The 15,635-nt window shown below is 40.1% G+C and overlaps 1 non-coding gene across 1 annotated transcript; it reads right to left on the bottom strand.

Moving 5' to 3' along the window:
* Positions 1–180: 180 nt before the first annotated feature.
* LOC148576575 (small nucleolar RNA R71) lies at positions 181–288 on the bottom strand. Its single transcript, XR_015904408.1, has one exon. It is a non-coding gene; the product is annotated as a small nucleolar RNA R71 (small nucleolar RNA).
* Between the last annotated feature and the right edge of the window lie 15,347 nt (positions 289–15,635).

Here is a 15,635-nt window from a genome sequence, read left to right as displayed (position 1 = left end):
TGTGATACTGTTAAGACCAATGGGGTTGATCCCGAGGTCTACAGGCTTATGCTTTTCCCGTTTGCTGTAAGAGACAGAGCTAGAATATGGTTGGACTCTCAACCTAAAGATAGCCTGAACTCTTGAGATAAGCTGGTCACGGCTTTCTTAGCCAAGTTCTTTCCTCCTCAAAAGCTTAGTAAGCTTAGAGTGGATGTTCAAACCTTCAGACAGAAGGAAGGTGAATCCCTCTATGAAGCTTGGGAGAGATACAAGGAACTGACCAAAAAGTGTCCTTCTGACATGCTTTCAGAATGGACCATCCTGGATATATTCTATGATGGTCTGTCTGAGCTATCAAAGATGTCACTGGACCATTCTGCAGGTGGATCCATTCACCTAAAAAAAATGCCTACAGAAGCTCAAGAACTCATTGACATGGTTGCAAATAACCAGTTCATGTACACTTCTGAAAGGAATCCTGTGAATAATAGGACGCCTATGAGGAAGGGAGTTCTTGAAATTGATACTCTGAATGCCATATTGGCTCAGAATAAAATATTGACTCAGCAAGTCAATATGATCTCTCAGAGTCTGAATGGATTGAAGGAATTATTCAACAGTACTAAAGAGGCATCTTCTGAAGAAGAAGCTTATGATCCTGAGAACCCTGCAATAGCAGAGGTGAATTACATGGGTGAACCCTATGGAAACACCTATAATCCCTCATGGAGGAATCATCCAAATTTCTCATGGAAGGATCAACAAAAGCCTCAACAAGGCTTTAACAATGGTGGAAGAAACAGGTTTAGCAATAGCAAGCCTTTTCCATCATCCACTCAGCAAAAGACAGAGAGTCCTGAGCAGGATCCATCTAGCTTAGCAAATATAGTCTCTGATCTATCTAAGGCCACTTTAAGTTTCATGAATGAGACAAGGTCTTCCATTAGAAATCTGGAGGCACAAGTGAGCCAGCTAAGTAAAAGGGTCACTGAAACCCCTCCTAGTACTCTCCCAAGCAATACAGAAGAAAATCCAAAGAGAGAGTGCAAAGCCATTGATTTAATCACCATGGCCGAACCTACAAGGGAGGAGAAGGACGTGAATCCTAGTGAGGAAGACCTCCTAGGACGTCCAGTGATCAACAAGGAGTTTCCCTTTGAGGAACCAAAAGAATCTGAGGCTCATCTAGAGACCATAGAGATTCCATTGAACTTCCTTATGCCCTTCATGAGCTCTGATGAGTATTCTTCTTCTGAAGAGAATGAGGATGTTACTGAAGAGCAAGTTGCCAAGTACCTTGGTGCAATCATGAAGCTGAATGCCAAATTATTTGGTAATAAGACTTGGGAAGATGAATCTCCCTTGCTCATCAATGAACTAAGTGATCTGGATCAACTGAGATTGCCTCAGAAGAAACAGGATCCTGGAAAGTTCTTAATACCTTGTACCATAGGCACCATGACCTTTGAGAAGGCTTTATGTGACCTTGGGTCAGGGATAAACCTCATGCCACTCTCTGTAATGGAGAAACTGGGAATCTTTGAGGTGCAAGCTGCCAGAATCTCATTAGAGATGGCAGACAACTCAAGAAAACAGGCTTATGGACAAGTAGAGGACGTGTTAGTAAAGGTTAAAGGCTTTTACATCCCTGTTGATTTCATAATCCTAGACACTGGGAAGGATGAGGATGAATCCATCATCCTTGGAAGACCCTTCCTAGCCACAGCAAGAGCTGTGATTGATGTGGACAGAGGAGAATTGATCATTCAACTGAATGAGGACAACCTTGTGTTTCAAACTCAAGGATCTCCTTCTGTAACCATGGAGAGGAAGCATGAAAAGCTTCTCTCACTGCAGAGTCAACCAAAGCCCCCACAGTCAAACTCTAAGCTTGGTGTTGGGAGGTTCCAACAATGCTCTGAATATCTGTGAGGCTCCATGAGAGCTCACTGTCAAGCTACTGACATTAAAGAAGCGCTTGTTGGGAGGCAACCTAATGTTATCTAATTATATTTATTTTTTTATTTTCTATTGTTATTTTATGTTTTCTTTAGGTTGATGATCATGTGAAGTCACAAAAACTACTGAAAAATCAAAAAAGAATGAAAAATAGAATGAAAATAGCACACTCTGGAGGAGAACAGTCTGGCGTTTAAACGCCAGAAACAAGCATCTGTCTGGCGTTTAACGCCAGAAACAGGCACCAAGCTGGCGTTTAACGCCAGAAACAAGCATCTACCTGGTGTTAAACGCCATAACAGAGCATGGAAGTGGTGTTTAACGCCAGAAACAGGCAGCAGTCTGGCGTTAAATGCCAGGATTGCATGTATAAGGCGTTTTACACGTCTAAAGGGTGCAGGGATGAAAAAGCCTTGACACCTCAGGATCTGTGGACCCCACAGGATTCCCTCAGGATCTGTGGACCCCACAGGATCCCCACCTACCCTTCTTTTCTCCTCTTCATACCTTTTCATAACTCTCTTCCCCAAATGCCCTTCACCAATCACTTCAATCACTCTTTCCCATCACCCCCTCACCATTCACATCCATCTTCTCTTCCCCATAAACCCTACCTACCTTCAAATTCAAAATATTTTCCCTCCCAAACCCAACCCTAAATGGCCGAACCCTAAACCTCTCCCCACTTCTATATAAACCCCTCATTCCTTCTTCTATTTCACACAACACAACCCTATCTTCTTCCACTTGGCCGAAACCTACTCTCTCCTTCTCCTCCATTTCTCTTCTTTTTCTACTTCTTTCTTTCTTCTTTTGCTCGAGGACGAGCAAACATTTTAAGTTTGGTGTGGTAAAAGCATTGCTTTTATTTTTCCATAACCATTTATGGCACCTAAGGCCAGAGAAACCTCTAGAAAGAGGAAAGGGAAGGCAATTGTTTCCACCTCTGAGTCATGGGAGATGGAGAGATTCATCTCAAAGGTCCATCAAGACCACTTCTATAAAGTTGTGACCAAGAAGAAAGTGATCCCTGAGGTTCCTTTCAAGCTCAAAAGGAATGAGTATCCGGAGATCCGACTTGAGATTCAAAGAAGAGGTTGGGAAGTTCTCACCAACCCCATTCAACAAGTCAAGATCCTAATGGTTCAAGAGTTCTATGCAAACGTATGGATCACAAGGAACCATGATCAAAGTGTGAACCCAAACCCAAAGCATTGGCTTACTATGGTTCGGGAAAAATACTTAGATTTCAGTCCGGAAAATGTAAGGCTGGCGTTCAACTTGCCAATGATGGAAGAAAGCGCACGCCCCTACACAAGAAGGGTCAACTTTGATCAAAGGTTGGACCAAGTCCTCATAGACATATGTGAGGAAGGAGCTCAATGGAAAATTGACTCAAGAGGCAAGCCGGTTCAACTAAGAAGGCTTGACCTCAAACCAGTGACTAGGGGATGGCTAGAGTTCATTCAACGCTCAATCATTCCTACTAGTAATCGGTCTGAAGTTACTATAGACCGGGCCATCATGATCCATAGTATCATGATTGGAGAAGGGGTGGAAGTTCATGAGATTATACCTCAAGAACTCTACAAGGTGGCCGACAAGTCCTCCACTTGGGCAAGGTTAGCCTTTCCTCACCTCATATGCTACCTCTGCAATTCAGCTGGAATTGACATAGAGGGAGATATCCTCATTGAAGAGGATAAGCCCATCACCAAGAAAAGAATGGAGCAAACAAGAGATCATGGACCTCAACATGAGCATGAGGAGATTCCTCACCATGAAATCCCTGAGATGCCTCAAGGGATGCACTTTCCTCCACAAAACTATTGGGAACAAATCAACACGTCCCTAGGAGAATTTAAGTTCCAACATGGGATAACTAAGGGTGGAGCACCAAGAGCACTCCATCATCCTCTATGAAATTAGAGAAGATCAAAGAGCTATGAGGGAGGAGCAAGAAAGACAAGGAAGAGATATAGAGGAGCTCAAGAGGACCATTGGTTCTTCAAGAAGAGGAAGACGCCACCCTCACTAAGGTGGACTCATTCCTTAATCTCCTTGTCTATTTATTTTCTGTTTTTCGATTTTTGAGCTTTATGTTTATTTATATTTGTGTCTTATTACATGATCATTAGTGTCTAAGTGTCTATGCCTTAAAGTTATGAATATGAATCCATCACCTCTCTTGAATGAAAAATGTTTTAATTACAAAAGAACAAGAAGTACATGGTTTCGAATTCATCCTTGAAACTATTTTAATTATTTTGATGTGGTGACAAAACTTTTTGTTTTTTGAATGAATGCTTGAACAGTGCATATGTCTTTTGAAGTTGTTGTTTATGAATGTTAAATATGTTGGCTCTTGAAGAATAAGGAAAAAGGAGAAATGTTATTTGATAATCTGAAAAATCATAAAAATGATTCTTGAAGCAAGAAAAAGCAGTGAATACAAAAGCTTGCAGAAAAAAAAAAAGAAAAAAAATAGCGAAAAAAAAACAAAGGAAGAAAAAGAAAAAGCAAGCAGAAAAAGCCAAAAGCTCTTTAAACCAAAAGGCAAGAGCAAAAAGCCAATAGCCCTTAAAACCAAAAGGCAAGGGTAATAAAAAGGATCCAAAGCTTTGAGCATCAGTGGATAGGAGGGCCTAAAGGAATAAAATCCTGGCCTAAGCGGCTAAACTAAGCTGTCCCTAACCATGTGCTTGTGGCGTGAAGGTGTCAAGTGAAAACTTGAGACTGAGCGGTTAAAGTCAAGGTCCAAAGCAAACAGAAGAGTGTGCTTAAGAACCCTGGACACCTCTAATTGGGGACTCTAGCAAAGCTGAGTCATAATCTGAAAAGGTTCACCCAGTTATGTGTCTGTGGCATTTATGTATCCGGTGGTAATACTGGAAAACAAAGTGCTTAGGGCCACAGCCAAGACTCATAAAGTAGCTGTGTTCAAGAATCAACATACTAAACTAGGAGAATCAATAACACTATCTGAACTCTGAGTTCCTATAGATGCCAATCATTCTTAACTTCAATGGATAAAGTGAGATGCCAAAACTATTCAAGAGGAAAAAAGCTACAAGTCCCGCTCATCTGATTGGAGCTAAGTTTCATTGATATTTTGGAATTTATACTATATTTTCTTCTTTTTATCCTATTTGATTTTCAGTTGCTTGGGGACAAGCAACAATTTAAGTTTGGTGTTGTGATGAGCGGATAATTTATACGCTTTTTGGCATTATTTTTACATAGTTTTCAGTATGATTTAGTTAGTTTTTAGTATATTTTTATTAGTTTTTAATTAAAATTCAAATTTCTAGACTTTACTATGAGTTTGTGAGCTTTTATGTGATTTCAGGTATTTTCTGGCTGAAATTGAGGGACTTGAGCAAAAATCAGATTTAGAGGTTGAAGAAGGACTGCAGATGTTGTTGGATTCTGACCTCCCTGCACTCAAAGTGGATTTTCTAGAGCTACAAAACTCCAAATGGCGCAATCTCAATTGCGTTGGAAAGTAGACATCTAGGGCTTTCCAGAAATATATAATAGTCCATACTTTGATTAAGTATAGACGATTTAAACTGGCATTGAACGCCAGTTCCATGCTGCATTTTGGAGTCAAACGCCAGAAACAGGTTGCAAAGTGGAGTTAAACGCCAGAAACAGGTTACAAATTGGCGTTCAACTCCAAGAAAGACCTCTACACGTGTAAAGCTCAATGTTCAGCCCAAGCACACACCAAGTGGGCCCCAGAAGTGGATTTCTGCATCATTTACTCATTTCTATAAGCCCTAGTAACTAGTTTAGTATAAATAGGACTTTTTACTATTGTATTTACAACGGGGGATCTTTGATTAGTTTTATGCTATCTTAGACTTTCATGGGGGCTGGCCATTCGGCCATGCCTGGACCATTATCACTTATGTATTTTCAAACGGTAGAGTTTCTACACACCATAGATTAAGGTGTGGAGCTCTGCTGTTCCTCATGAATTAATACAAAGTACTACTATTTTTCTATTCAATTCAAGCTTATTCCTTCTCTAAGATATCTATTCGCACCCAAGAACATGATGAATGTGATGATTATGTGATGCTCATCATCATTCTCACCTATGAACGCGTGCCTGACAAACACTTCCGTTCTACATGCAAACAAGCTAGAATGAGTATCTCTTAGATATCTAATACAAAGGAGCGAGTCCGAGATATTAGAATCTTCGTGGTATAAGTTAGAACCCATGGATGGCCATTCCTGAGATTCAAAAAGTCTAAACCTTGTCTGTGGTATTCCGAGTAGGATCTGGGAACGGATGGCTGTGACGAGCTTCAAACTCACGAGTGCTGGGCGTAGTGACAGACGCAAAAGGATAGTAAATCCTATTCCAGTATGATCGAGAACCGACAGATGATTAGCCACGCAGTGACAACGCATTGGACCATTTTCACAGAGAGGATGGGATGTAGCCATTGACAATGATGATGCCCTATATAAAGCTTGCCATGGAAAGGGGTAGGAATGATTGGATGAAGACAGCAGAAAAGCAGAGGTTCAGAGGAACGAAAGGCATCTCTATACGCTTATCTAAAATTCTTACCGATGAATTACATAAGTATCTCTATCCTAGTTTATGTTTTATTTATATTTTAATTATTAAAACTCTATATCATTTGAATCTGCCTGACTGAGATTTACAAGGTGACCATAGCTTGCTTCAAGCCGACAATCTCCGTAGGATTGACCCTTACTCACGTAAGGTTTATTACTTGGACGACCCAGTGCACTTTCTGGTCAGTTGTGCGAAGTTGTGACAAAGAATTAAGATTATGAACGTGCGTATAAAGTTTTCAGCGCCGTTACCAAGGAATGGAACCGTCACGATTTTTGCGCACCAGTGGGTAATAAAGGAAAGCATGGTAAGTATGCAAGAATAATAAAATCTAACAACTACCAATTTCAAGGAGAGTAAATCAACAACTTAATTCATCAATGAAAGAAACATCAACATCAAATTGCATTAAATGTAAACCAAATCCAACATGAGTTCATTATCACAAAAGAAAGCAAAATGAGAAATTAACATTACAACTAAGAAAATCAAGATGTAGACATGAGAAATTATAAAAGAAACAAGATAAAAGCAACGAATTAAACATGGATCTATGACAAGCTTGAATTCTGCATGAAATAGCATTAGAAATGAGTTGGATTAGGCCCAAAATGCTCTACAAATCACTGGCCATGAGTTGCTTTTAGTAAATCACGTGCACCAATCGGCGTGCACGCATACAGTGCACTTGCGCATCCTTAGACGTCAGACAACTATGAAGAATTTTATATTATTTTGAAGCCCCGGATGTTAGCTTTCCAACGCAACTAAAACCGCCTCATTTGGACTTCTGTAGCTCAAGTTATGGTCGATTGAGTGTGAAGAGGTCAGGCTTGACAGCATTGCGGTTCCTTCATTTCTTCATGAGTTCTCCCACTTTGCATACTTTTCTCCTCACTTCTTCCATCCAATACTTGCCTTACGAACCTGAAATAACTCAACAAACACATCAAGCCATTGAATGGAATTAAGGTGAGTTAAAATCACCAATTTAAGGGCCTAAAAAGCATGTTTTCACATTTAAGCACAAATCAAGGGAGAATTGTAAAACCATGCTATTTCATTGAATAAATGTGGGAAAAGGTGATAAAATCCCCTAAAATAAGCAAAGATAAACCACAAAATTGGGGTTTATCATTATCACCCTAACTAAGTAGTCCTAATCATGCAAAGAGTGTTCGAGTATAAAAACTAACCATGCAATTTATTCTAACTAAAGAAAGAAAAAAATGAAAAGAAAATCAAAATCATGGGTGTTGAAAGGGGAAAATTATTACTTACGGAGATCGGTCGAACGACCTCCCCACACTTAAGATTTAGCACGGTCCTCCGTGCCACTAGTGATACGCAAAGGGGAATCAAGGTCGCTATCTCCATCATCCGAGCCTTGAGTGCTAGTTTCACTGTGGGCCGAGGTGGAAGAGGATAGGACCGGCTCTTCCGTAGGCGGGCTGACTGATAAACCACTATTTTATGGTTTATATTGTGCTTAATTGTGTGGTTTTATCATGATCCTTACCCACTTATTCATTGAATTAACATGAAATTATAATTCCTTCCTAAATTTATAACATGTTTGAAAACTGCTTCCTAGAGACTTTAATTATGTATTTTTAATTCTCTTTTATTCCATTCGATGCCGTGATCTGTGTGTTGAGTGTTTCAAACTTTATAGGGAATGAATGAGTTGGAGATTGGAAAGGAAGCTAGCAAAAATGGAAGGAACACAAGAATTTGAGGAGGTAACCAGCGAGAAGTGACGCGGTCGCATGGCTCACGCGACCGCGCGAAGGAGAGCAAATCGCAGTGACGCGGCCGCATGGCTCACGCGGCCACGCGGATTGGAAAAGCTCAAGCGACGCGGTAGCGTGGACAACACGAACGCGTGGCAAGGAAAAGCGTGAATGACGCGTCTGCATGGATGACGCGATCGCGTGACATGTGCGATCTGCATAATCTGCAGAATTCGCTGGGGGCAATTTTGGACCTTATTTCGACCCAGTTTTTGGCCCAGAACAGCAGACCAGAGCCAGAGAATATGCAGAAACAAAAGAACAACATTCATTCTACACAGTTCGGGGAGTTTTTTTAGATCTAGTTTTACTCCTCTAGGTTTTTCTCTCTAGGATTTAGAATTTTAATTTTCAATTGGTCTTAGCATTGGAACATTGAGAAGAGTTATTTCCTCATCAAGATTTCGTCATTCTAGTTCGTTCTCTTAACTTGGTTTTATTCTTCCATGTTCTTTGCTTTGTTCAATTTTGTCATTTGAATACTTTCATGATTATTTAGTACAAGGATTATTTCTTCCATTTTAATTTATTTTCCATTCCAATAATCATGTCTTCTTTTAATTCCCTTTCATGTGTTATGGATTTATTATTTACAATGAGTGAGTAGTTCCCTCACTTGATAGGGAGTTGATTGAAAGGAACTCTTGAGTTAGAAGGATTGAAAGAAAAATTGTAATTGGGTTAACTGTTTGATTGTTATCTAATCACTAACACCAATCCCTTTGAACTAAGTGGGTTGCAACTCGTGAACAGATCTAGCATTCCAACTTGTTTGACTTTCCTTTACCTAGTAAAGGATAGCTAAACGGAACAACCATTAATTATAAATTAATCTTGAAATCATCCCATCAATGATAGAGATTCTAACTAATCAACTCCCAGTCAAGGCTTTTATTCATATTATTTGAATTTTCTCAATTTAATTTTCCACCTACTTAACTCAACTTCTTGGAACATCTGATTAATAAAATAGCACACTTTTCTGCAACTCGTTGGGAGACGACCTGGGACTTAAACTCCCAGTAATTTTTAATTTAAACTCTCTGTGACATATTTCTAAATTGATAGGCAGATTTTCGGTGAGTTAAGAACTATACTTGCAACGTAACTATTTTAATAATTTTTAATTCACCAACTTCTGTGTCTCATCAATTTTTGGCCCGTTTCCAGGGAGTTGCAATAGAGTGCTAAAGTTATTAATTAGAATTTATTTATTTGTATTTTATTTTATTTTGCTACTATGAGCTGCATGTTTCTTTCGTCAAATGACGCGTTCACTTCCTGATCCATGCTTGCTAATATTCAATCCTGAAATTGAAAGGACTATTTCACGAATAAGGCGAGAACAACGTCGATTAGTCTGCTCTGAGGGCGGATCTGAAAGTGAACTTGAGGAAGAAACCAGCCCCCGTTCTACTGATTCGGTTGTCTTACGTGCAGAAGACATGGAAGCTAGAAGAGTTACCATCCAAGAGGAAGGAGCCCCTGATTTTACAATGCAACCGTTTCAAGCGCATCATCCAGCGGTAGCTACAGATTTTGAAATAAAGACCGCACTGCTAAATTTGATGCCCAAGTTTCATGGCCTACCTGCTCAAGAGCCTATCAAGCACTTGAGAGATTTCCAGGCAGCCTGTTCTACTGTCAGGCGTGATGGTACTGATGAAACTTCAATTTTGCTGAAAGCTTTCCCGTTTTCTCTTGAGGGAAAAGTAAGAGAGTGGTACTACACTCAACCTCTAGCAAATGTATCCAACTGGGATACACTCAGAAAGGAGTTTTTGGAGAAATTCTTTCTATCTGAAGTTACTGATAAACTGAGGAAGGATATTTCCACGATTGTTCAGGATGACAATGAGACTCTCTTTGAATACTGGGAGCACTTCAATAATCTTCTGGAAGCATGGCCCCGCCACATGATTGATAAGATAGTGTTACTTAGCTATATCACACAGGGCATGAGGCCCCAAGATAAGACCACATTGGAAAGTGCTAGCAATGGGTCTATGAAGAAGTACAAGACCACTGATGAGGCTTGGCAACTGATCAGTGATCTAGCTGAGTCTACTAGGAACCACAGGCAAAAGCAAGGCCGTTCAAAAGCCGTTGCAGAAGTATCCTCTAGTAGAGAGACTGCGGCTCTAGCTCAGAGTATATGTGAGATGACCAACTTGCTGAAGCAGATGCAATTGAATCAACAACAAGCTCAGCAAGCTCAACCTCCTCCACCACAGCAAAACCAACAACTAGTCCCGCAAAGAATTTGCGGAATCTGTGCTGATTATAGCCATTACACTGATGAATGCCCGCAGCTCCAACAAGAAGACAACATGGTGGCATCCACTCATAACTTCTATGACCGCCCCAACCAAGGGTACAATCAAAGTGGAAATAATAACCATGGATGGCAGGACAATTCTAACCAGAATTGGAAGGACAACAATAACAGAGGAGGCAGAGATAATCAGGGAAATCCGAGATGGAATAATAACAACAACAGGCAGCAGAATCAACCTTACAGAGCACCTCACCTGAGGCAAAACCAAGGACCATAGAACAATCAACAGCAGACCTCTCAATTTACTCATTCTTCTGTATCTCCTAATGAAGAGCTACTACAATCTTTTGAGCGAAAACAACAGACCATGGAAAGTAACATCATGAATAGTATTAATGCCAGTCTGAATGGTCTGACCTCTACTTTGCAAGCTCTTATGTCACAGATTGGATCAACGCAAAATTCCAGTAACCAACCTTCAAGCTCCACTGGAATCCCCTCTCAACCATTACCCAATCCAAAATGAGGCATTAATGCCATCACCCTAAGGTCTGGAACCACACTGCAGGAGAGGAATCAGGAGGAACCAAGTCCACCAGAACACACCTCAGCTGAAGAGGTAGTAGAAATAGAAGATATTGAAGAGGAAGAGGACATACAGGACATAGCTGAAGAAGAAATAGCTCAACCACAGGAGGAAGCACCAAAAGGCGCAGACACCACAGAAAACACTACTCCTATTCCATTTCCACAACTTGCAAGGAAGCCCAGGAAGCAGTTGGAACCCGACCCCAAAATGGTAGAAATATTCAAAAAGGTTGAGGTAACTGTTCCTCTTTTTGATGTTATTCAGCAGGTACCTAAATATGCAAAGTTTCTAAAAGACTTATGTATCCATAAAGACAAAATTAATGAATTAGAAACTATTCCTTTAGGTAGTTCTATATCTGCTTTAATGGGAGGATTACCTGAAAAATGTAGTGATCCAGGTCCTTGTATAGTTAGCTGTACTATTGGTGGTGTAGTAATTTATGATTGCATGTGTGATTTAGGAGCATGTGTCAGTATAATGCCTTTGTCTATATATGATATTTTGAGGCTCCCTCCCTTAAAAAGGTTGGCAGCTCGTTTTGTGTTAGCAGATAAAAGCATTATTACAGTGGCTGGAGTTGCTGAAGATGTTTTGGTGAACATTAAAGGGCTTACATTTCCCACTGATTTTTATATCTTGGAGATGCCCCATAATAATTCAGATAAGCCATCATCAATCCTACTTGGAAGACCATTCCTGAAGACATCAAAATTCAAATTGGATGCTTTTTCAGGAACATACTCCTTTGAAATAGATGGCCACATAGTAATCTTCAATCTGAATGGAGTCATTGACAACCCCCCAGAAGATCGTTCTATCTTCCAGTGTGATGTCATAGATGAAAGTGTAGCTAAAGTTCACAAGGAAGAGTTTGAAGAGAGGCACACTTGACAAGGTCCAAGTGTGGGGACCCTTTTAACTGACAATGAGGGAACTTCGCCATTTTCACAAGCTCCAGATAATCCAGAGCCTACCCATGATCAAAAGTTAGAATTGAAACCCCTCCCTCCACATCTCAAATATGCTTATCTTGAAGATGAGTAGAGGTTTCCAGTTATCATTGCAACGGAACTTACTTCTTAACAAGAAGAGCAGTTACTTGATGTGGTGAAGAAGCATAGGAAGGCAATTGGGTGGAGCTTGGCAGACATAGTAGGCATCAACCCTCAAGTATGTGAGCACAGAATATTTTTAGAAGAGGGAGCAAGACCTGTCTGTCAACCCCAAAGAAGATTGAATCCCACCATCTTGGAAGTTGTCAAAAAGGAAGTGACCAGACTATTGGAAGCAGGTATCATATATCCCATTTCAGACAGTGAATGGGTAAGCCCAGTACAAGTGGTGCCCAAGAAGTCTGGAGTCACTACAGTGAAGAATGAGCATGGAGAGCTCATAGCAACTAGAGTTCAAAATGCTTGGAGGGTCTGCATTGATTACAGGCATCTCAACCAAGCTACCCGTAAGGATCACAACCCACTTCCATTCATTGATCAAATGCTGGATCGCCTGTCAGGTAAATCACATTATTGCTTTTTAGATGGTTACACAGGTTATTTCTAGATTCATATAGCTCCTGAGGATCAGGAGAAGACTACTTTTACATGTCCTTTTGGGACTTATGCTTACAAGAGAATGCCTTTTGGCTTGTGCAATGCACCAGCTACCTTTCAAAGGTGCATGATGAGTCTTTTCTCTGATCTTATTGAGGACTGTATGGAAGTTTTTATGGACGATTTTAGCGTTTATGGTGATTCTTTTAGCCTTTGCTTGGATGGATTATCTAGAGTATTAGATAAATGTGTTAATACAAACCTTGTATTAAATTTCGAAAAATGTCACTTTATGGTAAAACAAGGGATTGTATTAGGACATGTGGTATCTAATAATGGCATTTCTGTAGACCCAGCAAAGGTGAATGTTATTTCTAGTCTACCTTACCCCTCTTCTGTGAGGGAAGTCCGTTCGGTCCTTGGCCATGCAGGTTTTTACAGGAGATTTATTAAGGACTTTAGTAAGGTTGCACTTCCCTTATCCAGATTACTGCAGAAGGATATTGAGTTCGAGTTCAGTGAGGATTGCAAACAAGCGTTTGATAAGCTGAAGACTGCTCTGACTCAAGCTCCAATTGTGAGAGGACCAGATTGGAGCCAACCGTTTGAAATCATGTGCGATGCTTCCAACCATGCAGTAGGAGCAGCGCTGGCTCAGCGTGAAGGTAAGGATCCTTTCGTTATTGCCTATGCGTCTAAGACTTTAGACACTGCCCAGTCCAATTATACTACTACTGAGAAAGAGCTTCTTGCTATTGTTTTTGCTCTGAATAAATTCCGAGCTTATTTACTTGGCACTAGAGTAGTAGTGTATTCGGACCATGCAGCTTTAAAGTATCTATTAGCTAAAAAGGAGTCCAAACCAAGACTCATACGTTGGATACTGCTGTTACAAGAATTTGATTTAGAAATAAAGGATAGGAGTGGTAATAAGAATTTAGTGGCAGACCACTTGAGTCGGCTTGAGCATATTAAGGATGATTCTACTCCTATAGATGATAATTTTCCTTTTGATAACTTGCAAGCAGTATCTGAGGTAGTCTCTTGGTATGCACCTGTTGCTAATTATTTAGTTAGCCGCACATTTCCTCCAAATTTTTCTAAGCATCAAAGAGACAAGCTGAAAAGCAAGTCTAAATATTATATATGGGATGACCCATATTTATGGAGATGTGGCACTGATCAAGTGATTAGACGTTGTGTGCCTCAATCAGAATTCCAGTCCATTTTAGAGGCCTGTCACTCATCTGAGAGTGGAGGACATTTTAGCCCTCAAAGAACAGCTAGAAAGATCTTAGACTGTGGATTCTGGTGGCCTACTCTTTTTAGAGACGCTGCTGAGTTCTGTAAATCTTGTCTCCCATGCCAGAAATTTGGTAATATATCCAGGAGGGATGAGATGCCTCAACAAATTATGCTTTTCTGTAAAATTTTTGATGTTTGGGGAATTGACTTCATGGGTCCATTTCCAAATTCTAATGGATATTTTTATATATTGTTAGCTGTGGATTATGTTTCCAAATGGGTGGAAGCAATTCCTACCCGCACTGATGATGCTAACACTGTTGTTTTCTTTGTGAGAAATCATATTATATGTCGCTTCGGATCACCACGAGCAATCGTGAGCGATCAAGGCACTGATGAGGGGCAGAAGTTGGTGAATTAAAAATTATTAAAATAGTTACGTTGCAAGTATAGTTCTTAACTCACCAAAAATATGCCTATCAATTTAGAAATATGTCACAGAGAGTTTAAATTAAAAATTACTGGGAGTTTAAGTCCCAGGTCGTCTCCCAATGAGTTGCAGAAAAGTGTGCTATTTTATTAATCAGATGTTCCAAGAAGTTGAGTTAAGTAGGTGGAAATTTAAATTGAGAAAATTCAAATAATATGAATAAAAGCCTTGACTGGGAGTTGATTAGTTGGAATCTCTATTATCGATGGAAGGATCTCAAGATTAATTTATAATTAATGGTTGTTCTGTTTAGTTATCCTTTACTAGGTAAAGGAAAGTCAAACAAGTTGGAATGCTAGATCTATTCACGAGTTGCAACCCACTTAGTTCAAAGGGATTGGTGTTAGTGATTAGATAACAATCCAACAATTAACCCAATTACAATTTTCTTTCAATCCTTCCAACTCAAGAGTTCCTTTCAATCAACTCCCATCAAGTGGGGAAACTACTCACTCATTGTAAATAATAAATCCATAACACATGAAAGGGAATTAAAAGAAGACATGATTATTCGAATGGAAAAATAAATTAAAATGGAAGAAATAATCCTTGTATCAATTAATCATGAAAGTATTCAAATGACAAAATTGAACAAAGCAAAGAACATGGAAGAATAAAACCAAGTTAAGAGAACGAACTAGAATGACGAGGTCTTGATGAGGAAATAACTCTTCTCAATGTTCCAATGCTAAGATCAATTCCCAAAATTAAAATTCTAAAACCTAGAGAGAAAAACCTAGAGGAGGAAAAACTAGATCTAAAACTGTCCACTGTCTAGAATGAATGTTCTCTTTTGTTTCTGCATATTCTCTGACTCTAGTCTGCTGTTCCGGGCCGAAAACTGGGTCGAAATAGGGTCCAAAATTGCCCCCAGTGAAGTCTGCAGATTATGCAGATCGCACATGTCATGCGATCGCGTCATCCATGAGGACGCGTCATTCGTGCTTTTCCTTGCCACGCGTTCGCGTCGTCCACGTTACCGCGTCGCCTGAGCTTTTCCAATCCGCGCGGCTGCGTGAGCCATGCGGCCGCGTCACTGCGATTTGCTCTCCTTCACGCGGTCGCGTGAGCCATGCGACCGCGTCACTTCTCGCTGGTTATCTCCTCAAATTCTTGTGTTCCTTCCATTTTTGCTAGCTTCCTTTC

The sequence above is a fragment of the Arachis ipaensis genome, chromosome B1, assembly GCF_059453495.1.
Source record: "Arachis ipaensis isolate K30076 ecotype BB chromosome B1, ASM5945349v1, whole genome shotgun sequence".
Taxonomy (NCBI): domain Eukaryota; kingdom Viridiplantae; phylum Streptophyta; class Magnoliopsida; order Fabales; family Fabaceae; genus Arachis; species Arachis ipaensis.
This window is presented reverse-complemented; position numbering and strand designations above follow the sequence as displayed.